The 25,706-nt window shown below is 46.6% G+C and overlaps 1 pseudogene; it reads left to right on the forward strand.

Annotated features, from left to right (window-relative positions):
* The first annotated feature begins 5,486 nt into the window (after positions 1-5,486).
* The window catches only part of LOC127918574 (caskin-1-like), a 78,768-nt pseudogene continuing 58,548 nt past the window's right edge, over positions 5,487-25,706 (forward strand).

The following is a 25,706-nucleotide window of genomic DNA, read 5'->3' on the forward strand; positions in this document are numbered from 1 at the left end:
TCTGTCTCTGTCTATGTCTCTCTCTGTCTCTCTCTGTCTCTCTCTCTCTCTCTGTCTCTCTCTCTGTCTCTCTCTCTGTCTCTCTCTCTCTCTCTCTCTCTCTCTCTCTCTCTGTCTCTCTCTGTCTCTCTGCCTCTCTCTGTCTCTCTGCCTCTCTCTCTCGCGTTCTCTCTCTCTCTCTCCTCTCTCTCTGCCTCTCTCTCTTTCTCTCTCTCTTTCTCTCTCACTCTCTCTCTGCCTCTCTCTCTCTCTCACTCTCTCTCTGCCTCTCTTTCTCTCTGTCTCTCTGCCTCTTTCTCTCTCTGCCTCTCTCTCTCACTCTCTCTGGCAGTGAGTGTGTGATGTTGGCAGCCCTCCCCTCCCTCTCAGCAACTCTGTCCTTTTATGATGACAGTGGGAAAGGCTTAGTCTTTTATGATGACAACAAATGAATACACACACACACACACACACACACACACGCACGCGCACAAACACACACACGCAAACACACATGCAAACACACACACACGCAAACACTCTCACACATACACAAACACGCACACACACGCAAACACAAAGAATTGGCCTCAAGCGTGCCATTAGTTTAGGAAATAAGAGAAGAGACCAGAGAGAGGGAGAGACAGAGACAGAGAGAGGGAGAGACAGAGACAGAGAGAGAGAGAGAGAGAGAGAGAGAGAGAGAGAAGAGAGAGAGAGACAGACAGACAGACAGAGAGACAGACAGACAGAGAAGAGAGACAGACAGACAGAGAGAGACAGACAGACAGACAGACAGACAGACAGACAGAGAGAGACAGACAGACAGAGAGAGACAGACAGAGAGAGACAGACAGAGAGAGACAGAGAGACAGAGAGACAGAGAGACAGAGCCTTAGACAGAGATGAGTGAGAGACAGAGCCTTAGACAGAGATGAGTGAGAGACAGAGCCTTAGACAGAGATGAGTGAGAGACAGCTATATATAGATATATATATAGAGAGAGAGAGACAAAGAATTAGAAAACAAACCCAATTTTGATAAACTCCCATATCTACTGGGTGAAATTCCACAGTGTGACATCACAGCAGCAAGATTTGTGACCTGTTGCCTCGAGAAAAGGGCAACCAGTGAAGAACACATACCATTTTAAATACGTTGTAAATACAACCCATATTTATGTTGATTTTGTCTCTATTTTAATCATCCAACACTGTATGAAGCATCAGTGACTCGGTCTATAAATAAAATGGTCAGATGAAGCAGATGCTAAACTACGGGACTGTTTTGAGATTGATAACACAGATTGATAACCCAGATTGATAACCCAGATTGATAACACAGATTGATAACACAGATTGATAACACAGACTGGAATACGATCTGTGATTCATCCGATGGCATTGAGGAGTACACCACATGAGTCACTGGTCTTTATCAATAAGTGCATTGAGGACGTCATCCCCATAGTGACCGTACGTACGTACATACCCCAACCAGAAGCCATGGATTACAGGCAACATCCGCACTGAGCTAAAGGCGGGACTCTAACCTGGACCGCTATGCTCTCTGACGAACCATCAAACAGGCAAAGCGTCAATACAGGACTAAGATCGACTCGTACCGGCTCTGACACTCGTCGGATGTGGCACCTGAACTGGTCTACTATGATGCATAGCCAGCTTCAGTTAGTTAGCCAGCTTCAGATAGTTAGCCAGCTTCAGTTAGTTAGCCAGCTTCAGTTAGTTAGCCAGCTTCAGTTAGTTAGCCAGCTTTAGATAGTTAGCCAGCTTCAGTTAATATATGCCATTTTAGCTGACGCTTTTATCCAAAGCGACTTACAGTCATGTGTGCATACATTCTACGTATGGGTGGTCCCGGGAATCGAACCCACTACCCTGGCGTTACAAGCGCCATGCTCTACCAACTGAGCCACAGAAGGACCAGTTAGTTAGCCAGCTTTAGATAGTTAGCCAGCTTCAGTTAGTTAGCCAGCTTCAGTTAGTTAGCCAGCTTTAGATAGTTAGCCAGCTTCAGTTAGCTTCACGTTCCAGCTCAGGCCTCATCCATCAGAATATACAGAGCGCTAGTCAGGTTCAGGTAGCTTCACGTTCCAGCTCAGGCCTCATCCATCAGAATATACAGAGCGCTAGTCAGGTTGAGGTAGCTTCACGTTCCAACTCAGGCCTCATCCATCAGAATATACAGAGCGCTAGTCAGGTTGAGGTAGCTTCACGTTCCAAACCATCAGCCTACTGAGGGAAGCACAGCCGAGAGCTGCCCAGTGACACGAGCCTAACAGACAAACTAAACTACTTCTATGCTTGCTTTGAGGCAAATAACACTGAAACGTGCATGAGAGCACCAGCTGTTCCGGAGCCGATGTAAGACCTTTAACCTGTCTAACGAAACCCCGTTACGCGAGCGGAACCCATCGCCAACAACCAATGAAATTGCAGGGCGCCAAATACAAATCAACAAAAATCTCATAAATCAAATTTCTCAAACATACAAATATTAGGCACCATTTTATAGATAACATTCTCGTTAATCCAGCCACAGTGTCTGATTTCAAAAATGCTTTACAGCGAAAGCTCCACAAACAATTATGTTACCAAGTCACAGAAAAATCTACCACAAAAGCACAAATAGAGATAAAATTAATCACTAACCTTTGATCTTCCTCAGATGACACTCATAGGACTTAATGTTACACAATACTTGTATGTTTGGTTCGATAAAGTGCATATTTATATCCAAAAATCTAATTTTACATTGGTGTGTTGTGTTCAGTAGTTCAAAAACATGCTGTGATTTTGCAGAGATGATGATAGACTTCTCCTTAATGTAACCGCGGTGTCAGATTTTCAAAAAAAACTTGACGGAAAAAGCATAATCTGAGTACGGCGCTCAGAACCCAAACCAGCCAAAAGAAGTGTCCGCCATGTTGCCCAGTCAACATTAGTCATCAATAGCATTATAAATATTCACTTACATATTCACTTACAATCAGAATGCACTCCCAGGAATCACAGTTCCACAATAAATGTTTGTTTTGTTCGATAATGTCCAAATAGCTTCTTTTGTTAGGGCGTCTGGTAAACAAATCCAAACGCGCGTTCAGGTCCAGTCGGACAAAAAGTTCAAAAAGTTCAAAAAGTCTTGTAGAATCTTTAGAATGTTTTTGAAAAAAGAAAAAGCAATGGAACTATGGAATGACTGAGAACGAAGACCACTGACTCAAAGAGCTCTCATCCGGTTCACATGAGCTGAAACAACGTTCTACAGACGGTTGACCTCTAGTGGAAGCCTTAGGAAGTGCAATATGACCCCATAGACACTGTATATTCGATAGTTTAAAAAAAAAACTACAAACCTCAGATTTCCCACTTCCTGTTTGAATTTTTTTCTCAGGTTTTTTGCCTGCAATATGAGTTCTGTTATACTCACAGACATCATTCAAACTCACCATTATAATCTGGTATCATCCCAGACAGGCCAGTCGTGTGAGAAACTCATCATTATAATCTGGTATCATCCCAGACAGGCCAGTCGGGTGAGAACCTCGGCATTATAATCTGGCATTATAATCTGGTATCATCCCAGACAGGCCAGTCGGGTGAGAACCTCGGCATTATAATCTGGCATTATAATCTGGTATCATCCCAGACAGGCCAGTCGGGTGAGAACCTCGGCATTATAATCTGGCATTATAATCTGGTATCATCCCAGACAGGCCAGTCGTGTGAGAAACTCATCATTATAATCTGGTATCATCCCAGACAGGCCAGTCGTGTGAGAACCTCGGCATTATAATCTGGTATTATAATCTGGTATCATCCCAGACAGGCCAGTCGTGTGAGAAACTCATCATTATAATCTGGTATCATCCCAGACAGGCCAGTCGTGTGAGAACCTCGGCATTATAATCTGGTATCATCCCAGACAGGCCAGTCGTGTGAGAACCTCGGCATTATAATCTGGTATTATAATCTGGTATCATCCCAGACAGGCCAGTCGGGTGAGAACCTCGGCATTATAATCTGGTATTATAATCTGGTATCATCCCAGACAGGCCAGTCGGGTGAGAACCTCGGCATTATAATCTGGCATTATAATCTGGTATCATCCCAGACAGGCCATGTTTTGCCCCTTAAATATCCACTTCCTCATGTTGTAGAAGAGTTGACATGGTCGTTGCATAGTGCAACCCCAGACCACGTGTAACTACGGCAACCCATGACCTCCACATCGTCTTCTTCTTCTGCGGGATCTTCTGAGAGGGGGAGGGACAGACACCCCGGAGACGGTTGATGAAGCCCTTTTTTGGGGGGGGGGTCTTGAAATGGAACACACACGCACACACACACGCACACGCACACACACCGTCTCCTCTCTCTCCTGAGGCAGGATGCAGGACAGTCTCTCTACTGTCTGGAAGACAGATCACTTCCTCACTGACTATTTCAGTCACTTTCTGTCTGTGTCTGTGTGTGTGTGTGTGTGTGTGTGTGTGTGTGTGTGTGTGTGTGTGTGTGTGTGTGTGTGTGTGTGTGTGTGTGTGTGTGTGTGTGTGTGTGTGTGTGTGTGTGTGTGTGTGTGTGTGTGTGTGTGTGTGTGAGAGACAAGGCAGTTCATCACCTGGTAGTTATATAAGTTCCCCGACGGAACTGTACCGGGTTGTTTCCTAGGTAACCACCGGCTGTGTTCGTCCAATGTCCTACTTCTCTACGTTACAACCACACTTTATTTCATAATTAACAAGCGTTTATAATATATAATAGTCCAACTTCTCTACGTTACAACCCGCCTGCTGACACTGAGCTGCAAATATTTATTTATTTCATAATTAACGTTTATAATACATGATAGAAAGAAAGATTTTTAAAGTAACTACAGTAACTACAGTAACTAAAGTAACTACAGTAACTACAGTAACTAAAGTAACTACAGTAACTACATTAACTACAGTAACTACAGTAACTAAAGTAACTAAAGTAACTACATTAACTACAGTAACTACAGTAACTACAGTAACTAAAGTAACTACATTAACTACAGTAACTACAGTAACTACAGTAACTAAAGTTACTACAGTAACTACAGTAACTACAGTAACTAAAGTCTGTCGTTCTGTCTGTTTCAGAGCTCCTTGGTTCTGCTAAGACGTTTATTCTGCTAAGACGCTAATTAACGTTTATAATACATGATAGAAAGAAAGATTTTTAAAGTAACTACAGTAACTACAGTAACTACAGTAACTACAGTAACTAAAGTAACTACAGTAACTACAGTAACTACAGTAACTACAGTTACTACAGTAACTACAGTAACTACAATAACTACAGTAACTAAAGTAACTAAAGTAACTACATTAACTACAGTAACTACAGTAACTACAGTAACTACAGTAACTAAAGTAACTACAGTAACTACATTAACTACAGTAACTACAGTAACTAAAGTAACTAAAGTAACTAAAGTCTGTCGTTCTGTCTGTTTCAGAGCTCCTTGGTTCTGCTAAGAGGGTCAACGTCAACTTTCAGGATACAGACGGGTGAGTGGACAGAGACACACACACACACACACACACACACACACACACACACACACACACACACACACACACACACACAGACACACACACACACACACACACACACACACACACACACACACACACACACACACACACACACACACACACACACACACACACACACACGGACACACAGATATACGCACGGACGCACGCACACACACACACACACACACACACAAGCGTGATGATGCAGTTTTGCTGTGTGTGTGTGTGCGTGTGTGTTAATTGTGTGTGTATGTGTTAATTCTATGATTCCATCTACGTTTTTGTGTCCCTAGAGAGAGAGAGAGAGAGAGAGAGACTTTCTAACCTCCTGCCCAATGTATATGATATTGGAGAGACATATTTCCCTCAGATTACACAGATCCACAAAGAATTAGAAAACAAACCCAATGTTGATTAATTCCCATTTGTACATCGTTACAACCCTGTATATATAGATAATATGAACATATGAAATGTCTTTATTCTTTTGGAACTTCTGTTAATTATTATTGTTTATTTAACGTTTGGAAGGAACTTCACCCTGATCGTTTCTGAAAGTGGTTCTGGATGTTTCTGCTCAATGACTGAAATGTCAAATGTGTTATAAATATTAAATGGGTTCTTCCTAGTTAACAGAGGATTTCCCTGCCTCTCCTCTCCTCTCCTCTCCTCTCCTCTCCTCTCCTCTCCTCTCCTCTCCTCTCCTCTCCTCTCCTCTCCTCTCCTCTCCTCTCCTCTCCTCTCCTCTCCTCTCCTCTCCTCTCCTCTCCCCCTTCTCCTCTCCTCTCCTCTCCTCTCCTCTCCCCTTCTCCTCTCCTCTCCTCTCCTCTCCTCTCCTCTCCTCTCCTCTCCTCTCCTCTCCCCTCCTCTCCCCTCCTCTCCTCTCCTCTCCTCTCCTCTCTCCCCCTTCTCCTCTCCTCTCCCCCTTCTCCTCTCCTCTCCCCCTTCTCCTCTCCTCTCCCCCTTCTCCTCTCCTCACTAACTTCCTCTTCTTTCTTCTAACCTCTTCTTTTCTCTAACTTCCTCTACTCTAACTTCCTCTTCTTTCTTCAAACCTCTTCTCCTCTCCTCTCCTCTCCCCTCCTCTCCTCTCCTCTCCTCTCCTCTCCTCTCCCCCTTCTCCTCTCCTCTCCTCACTAACTTCCTCTTCTTTCTTCTAACCTCTTCTCTTCTCTTCTCCTCTCCTCATCATCTCCTCTACTATCCTCTCCTTCTGAGAAAGGAAGACACTGTAGAGTATTGAGATGCCTCCTGGCCTAGACAGAGGAAGCCACTGTAGAGTATTGAGATGCCTCCCTGGCCTAGACAGAGGAAGCCAATGTAGAGTATTGAGATGCCTCCCTGGCCTAGACAGAGGAAGCCAATGTAGAGTATTGAGATGCCTCCTGGCTAAGACAGAGGAAGCCACTGTAGAGTATTGAGATGTCTCCTTGGCCTAGACAGAGGAAGCCACTGTAGAGTATTGAGATGCCTCCCTGGCCTAGACAGAGGAAGCCAATGTAGAGTATTGAGATGCCTCCCTGGCCTCGACAGAGGAAGACACTGTAGAGTATTGAGATGTCTCCCTGGCCTCGACAGAGGAAGCCAATGTAGAGTATTGAGATGCCTCCCTGGCCTAGACAGAGGAAGCCAATGTAGAGTATTGAGATGTCTCCCTGGCCTCGACAGAGGAAGCCAATGTAGAGTATTGAGATGTCTCCCTGATCCATCCAGAACCGGCCTAGACAGAGCTGGGTCAGTCAGGGGTTTGGGACTATTCGGTATTCTGAACAAACACACACACACACACACACGCCGTGCCGGAGTATCTCCATGGTTACAGAACATTTCGCTCCCAATCACAGACAGCCTCAGCTCTGTCAGCCAATCAGAACAGAGGACCTGTTCTACATATCTCTCTCTCGCTCTCACACACACACACACACACACACACACACACACACAGGTACAGAGTCAATGTGGAGGCTATATACAGGGGGTACCGGTACAGAGTCAATGTGGAGGCTATATACAGGGGGTACCGGTACAGAGTCAATGTGGAGGCTATATACAGGGGGTACCGGTACAGAGTCAATGTGGAGGCTATATACAGGGGGTACCGATACAGAGTCAATGTGGAGGCTATATACAGGGGGTACCGGTACAGAGTCAATGTGGAGGCTATATACAGGGGGTACCAGTACAGAGTCAATGTGGAGGCTATATACAGGGGGTACCAGTACAGAGTCAATGTGGAGGCTATATACAGGGGTACCGGTACAGAGTCAATGTGGAGGCTATATACAGGGGGTACCGATACAGAGTCAATGTGGAGGCTATATACAGGGGTACCGGTACAGAGTCAATGTGGAGACTATATACAGGGGTATCGGTACAGAGTCAATGTGGAGGCTATATACAGGGGTACCAGTACAGAGTCAATGTGGAGGCTATATACAGGGGTACCGGTACAGAGTCAATGTGGAGGCTATATACAGGGGTACCGGTACAGAGTCAATGTGGAGGCTATATACAGGGGGTACCGGTACAGAGTCAATGTGGAGGCTATATACAGGGGTACTGGTACAGAGTCAATGTGGAGACTATATACAGGGGTTACCAGTACAGAGTCAATGTGGAGGCTATATACAGGGGGTACCGGTACAAAGTCAATGTGGAGGCTATATACAGGGGTACCGGTACAGAGTCAATGTGGAGGCTATATACAGGGTATTACGGTACAGAGTCAATGTGGAGGCTATATACAGGGGTACCGGTACAGAGTCAATGTGGAGGCTATATACAGGGGTACCGTTACAGAGTCAATGTGGAGGCTATATACAGGGGGTACCGGTACAGAGTCAATGTGGAGACTATATACAGGGGTACCGGTATAGAGTCAATGTGGAGGCTATATACAGGGGGTACCGGTACAGAGTCAATGTGGAGGCTATATATATAGGGGTACCAGTACAGAGTCAATGTGGAGGCTATATACAGGGGATACCGGTACAGAGTCAATGTGGAGGCTATATACAGGGGTACCGGTACAGAGTCAATGTGGAGACTATATACAGGGGTACCGGTATAGAGTCAATGTGGAGGCTATATACAGGGGTACCGGTACAGAGTCAATGTGGAGGCTATATACAGGGGTACCGGTATAGAGTCAATGTGGAGGCTATATACAGGGGTACCGGTATAGAGTCAATGTGGAGGCTATATACAGGGGTACCGTTACAGAGTCAATGTGGAGGCTATATACAGGGGTACCGGTATAGAGTCAATGTGGAGGCTATATACAGGGGTACCGGTACAGAGTCAATGTGGAGACTATATACAGGGGTACCGGTATAGAGTCAATGTGGAGGCTATATACAGGGGGTACCGTTACAGAGTCAATGTGGAGGCTATATACAGGGGGTACCGGTACAGAGTCAATGTGGAGACTATATACAGGGGTACCGGTATAGAGTCAATGTGGAGGCTATATACAGGGGGTACCAGTACAGAGTCAATGTGGAGGCTATATACAGGGGGTACCGGTACAGAGTCAATGTGGAGGCTATATACAGGGGGTACCGGTACAGAGTCAGTGTGGGGGGGTACAGGTTAGTTGAGGTAATATGTGCCTGTAGGTGGGGGTGAATGTACATAGATAATAAACAGGGAGTGTAAAAACAAAATGGGGGGGGCTATATCAACGTAAATAGTCCGGGTGACTAATTGGGTGACTAATTGGGTGATTCATTGGGTGACTAATTGGGTGACTAATTGGGTGATTCATTGGGTGACTAATTGGGTGACTAATTGGGTGACTAATTGGGTGATTCATTGGGTGATTAATTGGGTGACTAATTGGGTGATTCATTGGGTGATTAATTGGGTGATTCATTGGGTGATTCATTGGGTGATTAATTGGGTGACTAATTGGGTGATTCATTGGGTGATTCATTGGGTGATTCATTGGGTGATTAATTGGGTGATTCATTGGGTGATTCATTGGTTGATTCATTGGGTGATTCATTGGGTGATTCATTGGGTGATTCATTGGGTGATTAATTGGGTGAATAATTGGGTGATTCATTGGGTGATTCATTGGGTGATTCATTGGGTGATTCATTGGGTGATTCATTGGGTGAATAATTGGGTGATTAATTGGGTGAATAATTGGGTGATTCATTGGGTGATTCATTGTGTGATTAATTGGGTGATTAATTAACAGTTTTATGGCTTGAGGGTAGAATCTGTTCAGGAGCCTTTTGGACCTGGACTTGATGGTACCGCTTGCCGTCTTGGTAGCAGAGAGAACAGTTTATGACTTGGGAAATGTTTTGGGCTTTCCTCTGACACCGCCTGGTACACAGTACCAGTCTAAAGGTTTGGACACGCCCACTCATTCACAATATATATACCTATAACATACAGTACCAGTCTAAAGGTTTGGACACGCCCACTCATTCACAATATATATACCTATAACATACAGTACCAGTCTAAAGGTTTGGACACGCCCACTCATTCACAATATATGTACCAGTCTAAAGGTTTGGACACGCCCACTCATTCACAATATATATACCTATAACATACAGTACCAGTCTAAAGGTTTGGACACGCCCACTCATTGACAATATATATATACCTATAACACACAGTACCAGTCTAAAGGTTTGGACACGCCCACTCATTCACAATATATGTACCAGTCTAAAGGTTTGGACAGGCCCACTCATTCACAATATATGTACCAGTCTAAAGGTTTGGACACGCCCACTCATTCACAATATATATACCTATAACATACAGTACCAGTCTAAAGGTTTGGACACGCCCACTCATTCACAATATATATACCTATAACATACAGTACCAGTCTAAAGGTTTGGACACGCCCACTCATTGACAATATATGTACCAGTCTAAAGGTTTGGACAGGCCCACTCATTCACAATATATGTACCAGTCTAAAGGTTTGGACACGCCCACTCATTCACAATATATGTACCAGTCTAAAGGTTTGGACACGCCCACTCATTCACAATATATATACCTATAACACACAGTACCAGTCTAAAGGTTTGGACACGCCCACTCATTGACAATATATGTACCAGTCTAAAGGTTTGGACACGCCCACTCATTCACAATATATATACCTATAACACACAGTACCAGTCTAAAGGTTTGGACACGCCCACTCATTCACAATATATATACCTATAACACACAGTACCAGTCTAAAGGTTTGGACACGCCCACTCATTGACAATATATGTACCAGTCTAAAGGTTTGGACACGCCCACTCATTCACAATATATATACCTATAACACACAGTACCAGTCTAAAGGTTTGGACACGCCCACTCATTCAAGGGTTTTTCTTTATTTGTACTATTTTCTACATTGTGAAGACATCAACACTATGAAACATATGGAATCATATAGTAACCAAACATTCCTCTAGTTGAGAGATGTGGGAACTCCTTCAAGACTGGTTTGGTAGAGCATTCCAGGTGAAGCTGGTTGAGAGAATGTCAAGAGTGTGCAAAGCTGTCATCAAGGCAAAGGGTGGCTTCTTTGAAAAATCTCAAACATAAAATAATTTTGAACACTTTTTTTGGTTACTACATGATTCCATATGTGTTATTTCATAGTTTTGATGTCTTCACTATTATTCTACAATGTAGAAAATTGTTAAAATAAAGAAAAACCCTGGATTGAGTAGGTGTGTCCAAACCTTTGACTGGTACTGTATATACAGACCACAAATTCCAATTGGCTATACTAAAACTCTTTAACATCATCCTTAGCTCTGGCATCTCCCCCAATATTTGGAATAAAAGACTGATCACACAAAAGTGGAGACAAATTTGACCCCAATAACTTACGTGGAATATGAGTCAACAGCAACCTTGGCAAAATCCTCTGCATTATCATTAACTGCAGACTCGTACATTTCCTCAGTGAAAACAATGTACTGAGCAAATGTAAAATTGGCTTTTACCAAATTACCGTACGACAGACCACGTATTCACCCTGCACACCTAATTGACAAACAATCCAAAACAAAGGCAAAGTCTTCTCCTGCTTTGTTGATTTAAAAAATATATTTTCATTTGGCATGAGGATCTGCTATAGGGGGTCTGAGGGTCTGCTATAGGGGGTCTGAGGATCTGCTATAGGGGGTCTGAGGGTCTGCTATAGGGGGTCTGAGGGTCTGCTATAGGGGGTCTGAGGATCTGCTATAGGGGGTCTGAGGGTCTGCTATAGGGGGGGTCTGAGGGTCTGCTATAGGGGGCTCTGAGGGTCTGCTATACAAATTGAAGGAAAACGTTAGGAACACCTTCCTAATATTGAGTTGCACCGTTCCTTAACCTGTCTCCTCCCCTTCCTCTACGATGATTTGAAGTGGATTTAACAAGTGGCATCAATAAGGGATCATAGCTTTCACCTGTATTCTGGCTCTGACGCTCGCCGGATGTGGAAGGGGGCTTGCAAACTATTATGGACTACAAAGGGAAACCCAGCCGCGAGCTGCCCAGTGACGAGGGCCTACCAGACGAGCTAAATGTATTTTATGCTCGCTTCGAGGCAAGCAACACTGAATCATGCATGAGAGCAACAGCTGTTTCGGACGACTGTGTGATCACGCTCTCCTTAGCCGATGTGAGCAAGACCTTCAAACAGGTCAACATTCACAAGGCCGCAGGGCCAGACGGATTACCCAGGCCAGTCCCAGTGTCTCTAGCCCAGCCCAGGGCCAGACGGATTACCCAGGCCAGTCCCAGTGTCTCTAGCCCAGCCCAGGGCCAGACGGATTACCCAGGCCAGTCCCAGTGTCTCTAGCCCAGCCCAGGGCCAGACGGATTACCCAGGCCAGTCCCAGTGTCTCTAGCCCAGCCCAGGGCCAGACGGATTACCCAGGCCAGTCCCAGTGTCTCTAGCCCAGCCCAGGGCCAGACGGATTACCCAGGCCAGTCCCAGTGTCTCTATCCCAGCCCAGGGCCAGACGGATTACCCAGGCCAGTCCCAGTGTCTCTAGCCCAGCCCGGGGCCAGACGGATTACCCAGGCCAGTCCCAGTGTCTCTATCCCAGCCCTGGGCCAGACGGATTACCCAGGCCAGTCCCAGTGTCTCTATCCCAGCCCAGGGCCAGACGGATTACCCAGGCCAGTCCCAGTGTCTCTAGCCCAGCCCAGGGCCAGACGGATTACCCAGGCCAGTCCCAGTGTCTCTAGCCCAGCCCAGGGCCAGACGGATTACCCAGGCCAGTCCCAGTGTCTCTAGCCCAGCCCAGGGCCAGACGGATTACCCAGGCCAGTCCCAGTGTCTCTAGCCTCTGTACTCAGAGCATACGCTGACCAATTGGCACGTGTCTTCACTGATATTTTCAAACTGTCCCTGACTGAGTCTTTAATACCAACATGTTTCAAGCAGACCACCAACGTCCCTGCGCCCAAGAACACTAAGGTAACCTGCCTAAATGACTACAGACCGATAGCACTCACATCTGTAGCCATGAAGTGCTTTGAAAGGCTGGTCATGGCTCACATCAATACCATCATCCCAGAAACCCTAGACTCACTCCAATTTGCACACCGCCCCAACAGACCCACAGATCCACAGACGATGACAAAAGGAACACCTACGTGAGAATGCTGTTCATTAACTACAGCTCAGCGTTCAACACCATAGAGCCCTCAAAGCTCATCACTAAGCTAAGGACCCTGGGACGAAACACCTCCCTCTACAACTGATGGGGGCTGTAGAATTTCCAGGTCCACTGACTCGGTACTGGTACCCCCCCGGTACCCCCCTGTATATTGCCTCGTTATTGATATTTTATTGTGTTACTTTAAAAAATATATATATATTGTTTATTTAGTAAATATTTTCTGACTTCTTATTAGTCTTAAGACTGTATTGTTGGTTAAGGGTTTTGTAAGTAATTATTTATAGTGGTTTGTATTCGGCGCATGTGACTATTAACATTTGATTTGACTTGATTCACATGTCTATCCCTCACACTGACTCTATCCCTCACACTGACTCTATCCCTCACACTGCCTCTATCCCTCACACTGACTCTATCCCTCACACTGACTCTATCCCTCACACTGCCTCTATCCCTCACACTGACTCTATCCCTCACACTGACTCTATCCCTCACACTGACTCTATCCCTCACACTGCCTCTATCCCTCACACTGCCTCTATCCCTCACACTGCCTCTATCCCTCACACTGACTCTATCCCTCACACTGACTCTATACCTCACACTGACTCTATCCCTCACACTGACTCTATCCCTCACACTGACTCTATTCCTCACACTGACTCTATCCCTCACACTGACTCTATCCCTCACACTGACTCTATCCCTCACACTGACTCTATTCCTCACACTGCCTCTATCCCTCACACTGCCTCTATCCCTCACACTGCCTCTATCCCTCACACTGCCTCTATCCCTCACACTGACTCTATCCCTCACACTGCCTCTATCCCTCACACTGACTCTATCCCTCACACTGACTCTATCCCTCACACTGACTCTATCCCTCACACACTGACTCTATCCCTCACACTGACTCTATCCCTCACACTGACTCTATCCCTCACACTGACTCTATCCCTCACACTGACTCTATCCCTCACACTGACTCTATCCCTCACACTGACTCTATCCCTCACACTGACTCTATCCCTCACACTGACTCTATCTCTCACACTGACTCTATCCCTCACACACTGACTCTATCCCTCACACTGACTCTATCCCTCACACACTGACTCTATCCCTCACACTGACTCTATCCCTCACACACTGACTCTATCCCTCACGCTGACTTTATCCCTCACGCTGACTCTATCCCTCACGCTGACTCTATCCCTCACGCTGACTCTATCCCTCACGCTGACTCTATCCCTCACACTGCCTCTATCCCTCACACTGACTCTATCCCTCACACTGACTCTATCCCTCACACTGACTCTATCCCTCACACTGACTCTATCCCTCACACTGACTCTATCCCTCACACTGACTCTATCCCACACACTGCCTCTATCCCTCACACACTGCCTCTATCCCTCACACTGCCTCTATCCCCCACACTGACTCTATCCCTCACACTGACTCTATCCCTCACACTGACTCTATCCCTCACACTGACTCTATCCCTCACAATGACTCTATCCCTCACACTGACTCTATCCCTCACACTGACTCTATCCCTCACACTGACTCTATCCCTCACACACTGACTCTATCCCTCACACTGACTCTATCCCTCACACTGACTCTATCCCTCACACTGACTCTATCCCTCACACTGACTCTATCCCTCTCACACTGACTCTATCCCTACACACTGACTCTATCCCTCACACACTGACTCTATCCCTCACACTGCCTCTATCCCTCACACTGCCTCTATCCCTCACACTGACTCTATCCCTCACACTGACTCTATCCCTCACACTGACTCTATCCCTCACACTGACTCTATCCCTCACACACTGACTCTATCCCTCACACTGACTCTATCCCTCACACTGCCTCTATCCCTCACACTGACTCTATCCCTCACACTGACTCTATCCCTCACACTGACTCTATCCCTCACACTGAGTCTATCCCTCACACTGACTCTATCCCTCACACACTGCCTCTATCCCTCACACTGACTCTATCCCTCACACTGACTCTATCCCTCACACTGACTCTATCCCTCACACACTGACTCTATCCCTCACACACTGACTCTATCCCTCACGCTGACTCTATCCCTCACGCTGACTCTATCCCTCACGCTGACTCGATCCCTCACGCTGACTCGATCCCTCACACTGACTCTATCCCTCACACTGACTCTATCCCTCACACTGACTCTATCCCTCACACACTGACTCTATCCCTCACACTGACTCTATCCCTCACACTGACTCTATCCCTCACACTGACTCTATCCCTCACACACTGCCTCTATCCCCTCACACTGACTCTATCCCTCACACTGCCTCTATCCCTCACACTGACTCTATCCCCCTCACACTGACTCTATCCCTCACACCCTGACTCTATCCCTCACACTGACTCTATCCCTCACACACTGCCTCTATCCTCACACTGCCTCTATCCCTCACACTGCCTCTATCCCTCACACTGCCTCTATCCCTCACACTGACTCTATCCCTCACACACTGCCTCTATCCCTCACGCTGACTCTCTCCCTCACGCTGACTCTATCCCTCACGCTGACTCTATCCCTCACGCTGACTCTATCCCTCACGCTGACTCTATCCCTCACACTGACTCGATCCCTCACACTGACTCTATCCCTCACACTGACTCTATCCCTCACACACGTAGTTGACTCTATCCCTCACACTGACTCTATCCCTCACACTGACTCTATCCCTCACACTGACTCCATCCCACACACTGCCTCTATCCCTCACACTGACTCTATCCCTCACACTGACTCTATCCCTCACACACTGCCTCTATCCCTCACACTGACTCTATCCCTCACACTGACTCTATCCCTCACACTGACTCTATTCCTCACACTGACTCTATCCCTCACGCTGACTCTATCCCTCACGCTGACTCTATCCCTCACGCTGACTCTATCCTCACACTGACTCTATCCCTCACACTGACTCTATCCCTCACACTGACTCTATCCCTCACACTGACTCTATCCCTCACACTGACTCTATCCCACACACTGCCTCTATCCCTCACACACTGACTCTATCCCTCACACTGACTCTATCCCTCACACTGACTCTATCCCTCACACACTGCCTCTATCCCTCACACTGACTCTATCCCTCACACTGACTCTATCCCTCACACACTGCCTCTATCCCTCACACTGACTCTATCCCTCACACTGACTCTATCCCTCACACTGGCACTTACACACTGCCTCTATCCCTCACACTGCCACTCACACACTGCCTCTATCCCTCACACTGCCTCTATCCCTCACACACTGCCTCTATCCCTCACACTGACTCTATCCCTCACACACTGCCTCTATCCCTCACACTGACTCTATCCCTCACACACTGCCTCTATCCCTCACACTGACTCTATCCCTCACACTGACTCTATCCCTAGAACACACACTGCCTCTATCCCTCACACTGGCACTTACACACTGCCTCTATCCCTCAGACACTGCCTCTATCCCTCACACTGCCACTCACACACTGCCTATATCCCTCACACTGACTCTATCCCTCACACTGACTCTATCCCTCACACTGCCACCCACACTGCCTCTATCCCTCACACACTGCCTCTATCCCTCACTCATTGACTCTATCCCTCACACACTGCCTCTATCCCTCACACTGACACACTCACACTGCCTCTATCCCTCACACTGACACTCACACACTGCCTCTGGCCCTCACATTGACACTCACACAATGCCCGTATCCCTCACACAATGCCTCTATCCCTCACACTGCCACTCACACACTGCCTCTATCCCTCACACTGACACTCACACACTGACACACACACACTGCCTCTATCCCCACATTGACACTCACACACGGTCTATGCCCCCCACATGAAGTACAACGTTCCTCTCTTGTCCTCTCTCTCCATCCCTCTCTCTCCATCCCTCTCTCCATCATCCCTCTCTCTCCATCCTTCTCTCCATCATCCCTCTCTTTCTCCATCCCTCTCATCCTTCCTTACATCCCTCTCTCCATCCCGCTCTCCATCCCTCTGCCCTTTCCTTCTCCATCCATCCCTCTCTCCTCTCTTCCATCCCAGGTAGCCTCGTGGTTAGAGCGTTGAGCCAGTAACCGAAAGGTTGCTAGATCGAATCCCTGAGCTGACAATGTAAAAATCTGTCGTTCTGCCCCTGAACAGGGCAGTTAACCCACTGTTCCTAGGCCGGTCATTGTAAATAAGAATTTGGTCTTAACTGACATGCCGAGTTAAATAAATAAAAATATCCCTCTCTCTCTCTTATCCTTCTCCATCCAGCTGACAGTAGTAGATACGAGTTAGTCTATACACCAGGAAACAGATGTGGTGGGCTAGCTAGATAACCCACAATAGAAGCCCAGTGTGTGTCTGTGTATCTGTGTGTGTCTGTGTAAGGTTGAGTGATTGTAGTTGTAATCCAGTCCATTATGACATCAGCTGGTCTTTTAATCCATGTTGACTCTTCCTGTCCATTATGGAGTTACCATACCTCCCACTGTGCCCTAAATCAGGGCTTCTCACACACGCAATAAAGACAACAATATCCCCAACGCCAAGAGAGAGGTGGGCCTTAAAATGTTCCTTCACAGGGCCCAAAAATTGTTTTTATCCAGTCATGAAGTCAAAGGAGAATCCTTGGTTTGATTGGTCATGAAGTCATAGTAGATCTCCTTGGTTTGATTGGTCATGAAGTCATAGTAGATCTCCTTGGTTTGATTGGTCATGAAGTCATAATAGAACTCCTTGGTTTGATTGGTCATAGTAGATCTCCTTGGTTTGATTGGTCATGAAGTCATAGTATATATCCTTGGTTTGATTGGTCATGAAGTCATAGTAGATCTCCTTGGTTTGATTGGTCATGAAGTCATAGTAGACTCCTTGGTTTGATTGGTCATGAAGTCATAGTAGATCTCCTTGGTTTGATTGGTCATGAAGTCATAGTAGAATCCTTGGTTTGATTGGTCATGAAGTCATAGTAGATCTCCTTGGTTTGATTGGTCATGAAGTCATAGTAGATATCCTTGGTTTGATTGGTCATGAAGTCATAGTAGATCTCCTTGGTTTGATTGGTCATGAAGTCATAGTAGAATCCTTGGTTTGATTGGTCATGAAGTCATAGTAGATATCCTTGGTTTGATTGGTCATAGTAGAACTCCTTGGTTTGATTGGTCATGAAGTCATAGTAGAATCCTTGGTTTGATTGGTCATGAAGTCATAGTAGAACTCCTTGGTTTGATTGATTGAAGTCATAGTAGATCTCCTTGGTTTGATTGGTCATGAAGTCATTGTAGATCTCCTTGGTTTGATTGGTCATGAAGTCATAGTAGAACTCCTTGGTTTGATTGGTCATAGTAGATCTCCTTGGTTGGATTGGTCATGAAGTCATAGTAGATCTCCTTGGTTTGATTGGTCATGAAGTCATAGTAGAACTCCTTGGTTTGATTGGTCATAGTAGATCTCCTTGGTTTGATTGGTCATGAAGTCATAGTAGATCTCCTTGGTTTGATTGGTCATGAAGTCATAGTAGAACTCCTTGGTTTGATTGGTCATAGTAGAACTCCTTGGTTTGATTGGTCATGAAGTCATAGTAGAACTCCTTGGTTTGATTGGTCATGAAGTCATAGTAGAACTCCTTGGTTTGATTGGTCATGAAGTCATAGTAGATCTCCTTGGTTTGATTGGTCATAATCATAGAACTCCTTGGTTTGATTGGTCATGAAGTCATAGTAGAACTCCTTGGTTTGATTGGTCATGAAGTCATAGTAGAACTCCTTGGTTTGATTGGTCATGAAGTCATAGTAGATCTCCTTGGTTTGATTGGTCATGAAGTCATAGTAGAACTCCTTGGTTTGATTGGTCATGAAGTCATAGTAGAATCCTTGGTTTGATTGGTCATGAAGTCATAGTAGATCTCCTTGGTTTGATTGGTCATGAAGTCATAGTAGAACTCCTTGGTTTGATTGGTCATGAAGTCATAGTAGATCTCCTTGGTTTGATTGGTCATGAAGTCATAGTAGATCTCCTTGGTTTGATTGGTCATGAAGTCATAGTAGAACTCCTTGGTTTGATTGGTCATGAAGTCATAGTAGATCTCCTTGGTTTGATTGGTCATGAAGTCATAGTAGATCTCCTTGGTTTGATTGGTCATGAAGTCATAGTAGAACTCCTTGGTTTGATTGGTCATGAAGTCATAGTAGATCTCCTTGGTTTGATTGGTCATGAAGTCATAGTAGATCTCCTTGGTTTGATTGGTCATGAAGTCATAGTAGAACTCCTTGGTTTGATTGGTCATGAAGTCATAGTAGAACTCCTTGTTTTGATTGGTCATAGTAGAACTCCTTGGTTTGATTGGTCATGAAGTCATAGTAGAACTCCTTGGTTTGATTGGTCATGAAGTCATAGTAGATCTCCTTGGTTTAATTGGTCATAGTAGAACTCCTTGGTTTGATTGGTCATAGTAGAACTCCTTGGTTTGATTGGTCATGAAGTCATAGTAGATCTCCTTGGTTTGATCGGTCATGAAGTCATAGTAGATCTCCTTGGTTTGATTGGTCATAGATCTCCTTGGTTTGATTGGTCATAGATCTCCTTGGTTTGATTAGAAGTCTCCTTGGTTTGATTGGTCATGAAGTCATAGTAGATCTCCTTGGTTTGATTGGTCATGAAGTCATAGTAGAACTCCTTGGTTTGATTGGTCATGAAGTCATAGTAGAACTCCTTGGTTTGATTGGTCATGAAGTCATGTAGATCTCCTTGGTTTGATTGGTCATGAAGTCATAGTAGAACTCCTTGGTTTGATTGGTCATGAAGTCATAGTAGAACTCCTTGGTTTGATTGGTCATGAAGTCATAGTAGATCTCCTTGGTTTGATTGGTCATGAAGTCATAGTAGATCTCCTTGGTTTGATTGGTCATAGTAGATCTCCTTGGTTTGATTGGTCATGAAGTCATAGTCAGCCACTTTAACTCCTTGGTTTGATTGGTCATGAAGTCATAGTAGATCTCCTTGGTTTGATTGGTCATGAAGTCATAGTAGAACTCCTTGGTTTGATTGGTCATAAGAAGTCATAGTAGATCTCCTTGGTTTGATTGGTCAGAAGTAGATCTCACTTGGTTTGATTGGTCATGAAGTCATAGTAGAACTCCTTGGTTTGATTGGTTGAAGTCATTAGATCTCCTTGGTTTGATTGGTCATGAAGTCATAGTAGATCTCCTTGGTTTGATTGGTCATGAAGTCATAGTAGATCTCCTTGGTTTGATTGGTCATGAAGTCATAGTAGACTAGTGGTCCTTCTGTGGCTCAGTTTGGTAGAGTACATTGGTCTGGGTTCGATTCGGGACCACCCATACGTAGAATGTATGCACTGACTGTAAGTGGTTTGGATAATCGGTCATGAAGCATAGTAATGGCATATGGTTTGATTGGTCATATTATTAGATCTCCTTGTGTCCTATTTTTTATCTCTCAGTTCTGATAATGAGGGATGTCCCTGATGAATCACAAAATGTTTCCCCGGACCCAAAACGTTTTAGAACATTTTCCCTAAATAACTTAAATACTGTGTGTGTGTGTGTAGGTTTGCTCCGCTGCACCATGCTGCTCTCAGTGGGAATCTGGAGCTCATCTCTCTGCTGCTGGAATCGCAGGCCACCGTGGACATCAGGGACCAGAAGGGTGAGACACACACACACACACACACACACACACACACACACACACACACACACACACACACACACACACACACACACACGCACATACACACACACATACACACACACACACACACACATACACACACACACACACGCATACACACACACACACACACACACACACACATACACGCTGCCGGCCGTAGTCTGATTCTGTCTGTTCCTCCGTGGTTGCCATAGGGATGCGCCCACTTCACTACGCGGCTTGGCAGGGGAAGGCGGAGCCTATGAAGATGCTGCTGAAGTCTGGTTCGTCGGTCAACGGCCAATCAGACGAGGGACAGATCCCTCTGCACCTGTCGGCACAGCACGGACACTACGACGTAGTGAGTCACATTAGCTGTTGTTTAGCTAACGGCTAACGGAGTTTCTGCTATCGATGTCATCTCCTGCCGTTGTGCCCTGGAGCAAGGCACTTAACACCTTAACCTGCTCCAGGGGCGCTGTGCTGTGTCTTCCAACCTGTGTGGGTATGTATCTCAGAGGGGTCGGGGCGGCAGTGGTTAGAGGGGGGGGCCCAGGTAGCCTAGTGGTGAGAGGGGGAGGCAGGTAGCCTAGTGGTTAGAGGGGGAGGCAGGTAGCTGGCCAATCAGAGGGGGGTTGCCTAGTGGTTAGGGGGGCAGGTAGCCTAGTGGTTAGAGGGGAGGCAGGTAGCCTAGTGGTTAGAGGGGGGACAGGTTGCCTGGTTAGTGCCCTAGTGGTTAGGGGGCAGGTAAGCCTAGTGGTTAGGGGGGGCTGTTGTAGCCAAGTGGTCTGGGTATGTAGGGGGGCAGGTAGCCAGTGGTTAGAGGGGGGGGCAGGTAGCCTAGTGGTGAGAGGGGGAGGCAGGTAGCCTAGTGGTTAGAGGGGTTGCAGGTAGCCTAGTGGTTAGAGGGGGGCAGGTAGCCTAGTGGTTAGAGGGGTTGCAGGTAGCCTAGTGGTTAGTATCTCAGGGGGGACAGGTAGCCTAGTGGTTAGAGGGGGTTGCAGGTAGCCTAGTGGTTAGAGGGGGGTGGCAGGTAGCCTAGTGGTTAGAGGGGGGGCAGGTAGCCTAGTGGTTAGAGGGGGGACAGGTAGCCTAGTGGTTAGAGGGGGCAGGTAGCCTAGTGGTTAGAGGGGGTTGCAGGTAGCCTAGTGGTTAGAGGGGGACAGGTAGCCTAGTGGTTAGAGGGGGTTGCAGGTAGCCTAGTGGTTAGGGGGGGGACAGGTAGCCTAGTGGTTAGAGGGGGGACAGGGTAGCCTAGTGGTTAGAGGGGGAACAAGGCAGGTAGCCTAGTGGTTAGAGGGGGGCAGGTAGCCTAGTGGTTAGAGGGGGTTGCAGGTAGCCTAGTCCTAGAGGGGGGGCAGGTTAGCCTGTTTGGTTAGGAGGGGGTCCCCCTGCCCCTGAACAAGGTGGTTAAGGGGGGTTCCAGGTAGCCTAGTGGTTGAGGGGGGGCAGGTAACCCTAGTGGTTCCCGGTAGGCCGTCGTAGCCTAGTGGTTGAACAAGGCAGGTTAACCCCTAGTTTGGTTAGGATCGTTCCTGCAACCCTGAACAGGTTGCAGGTTCAAATCCCTCGAGCTGACAGGGTACAAAAAAATCTGTCATTCTACCCCTGAACAAGGCAGTTAACCCCCTGTTTCCCGGTAGGCCGTCGTCCTGCCCCTGAACAAGGCAGTTAACCCCCTGTTTCCCGGTAGGCCGTCGTCCTGCCCCTGAACAAGGCAGTTAACCCCCTGTTTCCCGGTAGGCCGTCGTCCTGCCCCTGAACAAGGCAGTTAACCCCCTGTTTCCCGGTAGGCCGTCGTCCTGCCCCTGAACAAGGCAGTTAACCCCTGTTTCCCGGTAGGCCGTCGTCCTGCCCCTGAACAAGGCAGTTAACCCCCTGTTCCCCGGTAGGCCGTCGTCCTGCCCCTGAACAAGGCAGTTAACCCCCTGTTCCCGGTAGGCCGTCGTCCTGCCCCTGAACAAGGCAGTTAACCCCCTGTTCCCCGGTAGGCCGTCGTTCTGCCCCTGAACAAGGCAGTTAACCCCCTGTTCCCCGGTAGGCCGTCGTCCTGCCCCTGAACAAGGCAGTTAACCCCCTGTTCCCCGGTAGGCTGTCGTTCTGCCTCCTGAACAAGGCAGTTAACCCCCTGTTCCCTAGTAGGTCGTCATTGTAAATAAGAATTTGTTCTTAACAAACTTGCCTAGTTAAATAAAGGTTAAGCTGAAGACTAATCTCCCTGTGACAGTCTTGTTGTTGTTCCCCCAGTCTGAGATGTTGCTCCAACACCAGTCTAATCCGTGTGTTGTTGTTCCCCCAGTCTGAGATGTTGCTCCAACACCAGTCTAATCCGTGTGTTGTTGTTGTTCCCCCAGTCTGAGATGTTGCTCCAGCACCAGTCTAATCCGTGTGTTGTTGCCCCAGTCTAATCTGTGTGTTGTTGTTCCCCCAGTCTGAGATGTTGCCCAACACCAGTCTAATCCTAACTGTGTTGTTGTTGTTCCCCCAGTCTGAGATGTTGCTCCAACACCAGTCTAATCCGTGTGTTGTTGTTGTTCCCCCAGTCTGAGATGTTGCTCCAACACCAGTCTAATCCGTGTGTTGTTGTTCCCCCAGTCTGAGATGTTGCTCCAACACCAGTCTAATCCGTGTGTTGTTGTTGTTCCCCCAGTCTGAGATGTTGCTCCAACACCAGTCTAATCCGTGTGTTGTTGTTCCCCCAGTCTGAGATGTTGCTCCAACACCAGTCTAATCCGTGTGTTGTTGTTCCCCCAGTCTGAGATGTTGCTCCAACACCAGTCTAATCCGTGTGTTGTTGTTGTTCCCCCAGTCTGAGATGTTGCTCCAACACCAGTCTAATCCGTGTGTTGTTGTTCCCCCAGTCTGAGATGTTGCTCCAACACCAGTCTAATCCGTGTGTTGTTGTTCCCCCGTGTGTTGTTGTTCCCCAGTCTGAGATGTTGCTTCAGCACCAGTCTAATCCGTGTGTTGTTGTTCCCCCAGTCTGAGATGTTGCTCCAACACCAGTCTAATCCGTGTGTTGTTGTTCCCCAGTCTGAGATGTTGCTCCAACACCATTTCTAATTGGTTGTGTTGTTGTTCCCCCAGTCTGAGATGTTGCTCCAGCACCAGTCTAATCCGTGTGTTGTTGTTGTTCCCCCAGTCTGAGATGTTGCTCCAACACCAGTCTAATCCGTGTGTTGTTCCCCCAGTCTGAGATTGTTCCCCCAGTCTGAGATGTTGCTCCAACACCAGTCTAATCCGTGTGTTCTTGTTCCCCAGTCTGAGATGTTGCTCCAACACCAGTCTAATCCGTGTGTTGTTGTTCCCCCAGTCTGTTCCCCCAGTCTGTTGCTCCAACACCAGTCTAATCCGTGTATAGCCTGAGATGGACAATGCAGGAAAGACTCCTCTCGATCTGGCCTGTGAGTTCGGCAGAGTCTTGGTGAGTAAAACTCTACTAACTTCATGACCTATTTACTTTCCAGTTTGGTTGGTGTTGGATGGACTTTGGACACTGGCCATCCGGGTTAGAAGACCTCCATTTTACTCTAGCCTTGAGATAACGTTGTTAAAACCAAGGGTGCTGTGGTGGTGTTTTTTTTAATGACAAACAAAACTCTGGGCTTGTTTGGCAGATGTTGAAAAACTAGACTTACCCCGTTTGGGCCCAGGCTGTTAAAACTACTACCCTTGGGCTAACGGGCTTGGTTAAAACTACTAGCCTTGGGCTAACGGGCTTGGTTAAAACTACTAGCCTTGGGCTAACGGGCTTGGTTAAAACTACTAGCCTTGGGCTAACGAGCTTGGTTAAAACTACTAGCCTTGGGCTAACGGGCTTGGTTAAAACTACTAGCCTTGGGCTAACGGGCTTGGTTAAAACTACTAGCCTTGAGCTAACAGTCTTGGTTAATTTCCATCCCTGTCCATGATCAATATGCAACTAGCACACTGCCAGAAAATCCTTGTGATGGCCAGTGTGGGTGTGGGATTTTTCTCCAGCAGTAAATGTGTGTGTGTGTAGGTGGTTCAGCTCCGGCTCAACAGTAACGTGTGTGTGTGTGTGTGTGTGTGTCTGTGTGTGTGTTTGTGTGTGTGTAGGTGGTTCAGCTCCTTCTCAACAGTAACATGTGTGTGGCCCTGCTGGAACTGAAACCAGGAGATTCTACTGACCCCAATGGGACCTCTCCTCTACACCTGGCAGCCAAGAACGGACACATAGACATCATCAGGTAACACACACACACACTCTCTCTCTCCTCCCTTCCCTTTCTCTCTCTATATTGGTCACATCGACAAATGACCCAGCCTTATATGGTCAGACTATAATTATACTATAAAACAAATGACCCAGCCTTATATGGTCATACTATCAACTAATGACCCAGCCTAATATGGTCATACTATAATTATAATATCAACAAATGACCCGGCCTTATATGGTCATACTATCAACTAATGACCCAGCCTTATATGGTCATACTATCAACTAATGACCCAGCCTTATATGGTCATACTATCAACTAATGACCCAGCCTTATATGGTCATACTATCAACTAATGACCCAGCCTTATATGGTCATACTATAATTATAATATCAACAAATGACCCAGCCTTATATGGTCATACTATAATTATAATTTCAACAAATGACCCGGCCTTATATGGTCATACTATAATTATAATTTCAACAAATGACCCGGCCTTATATGGTCATACTATAATTATACTATAAAACAAATGACCCAGCCTTATA

Source organism: Oncorhynchus keta, unplaced genomic scaffold (genome assembly GCF_023373465.1).
Source record: "Oncorhynchus keta strain PuntledgeMale-10-30-2019 unplaced genomic scaffold, Oket_V2 Un_contig_14524_pilon_pilon, whole genome shotgun sequence".
Lineage (NCBI taxonomy): Eukaryota > Metazoa > Chordata > Actinopteri > Salmoniformes > Salmonidae > Oncorhynchus > Oncorhynchus keta.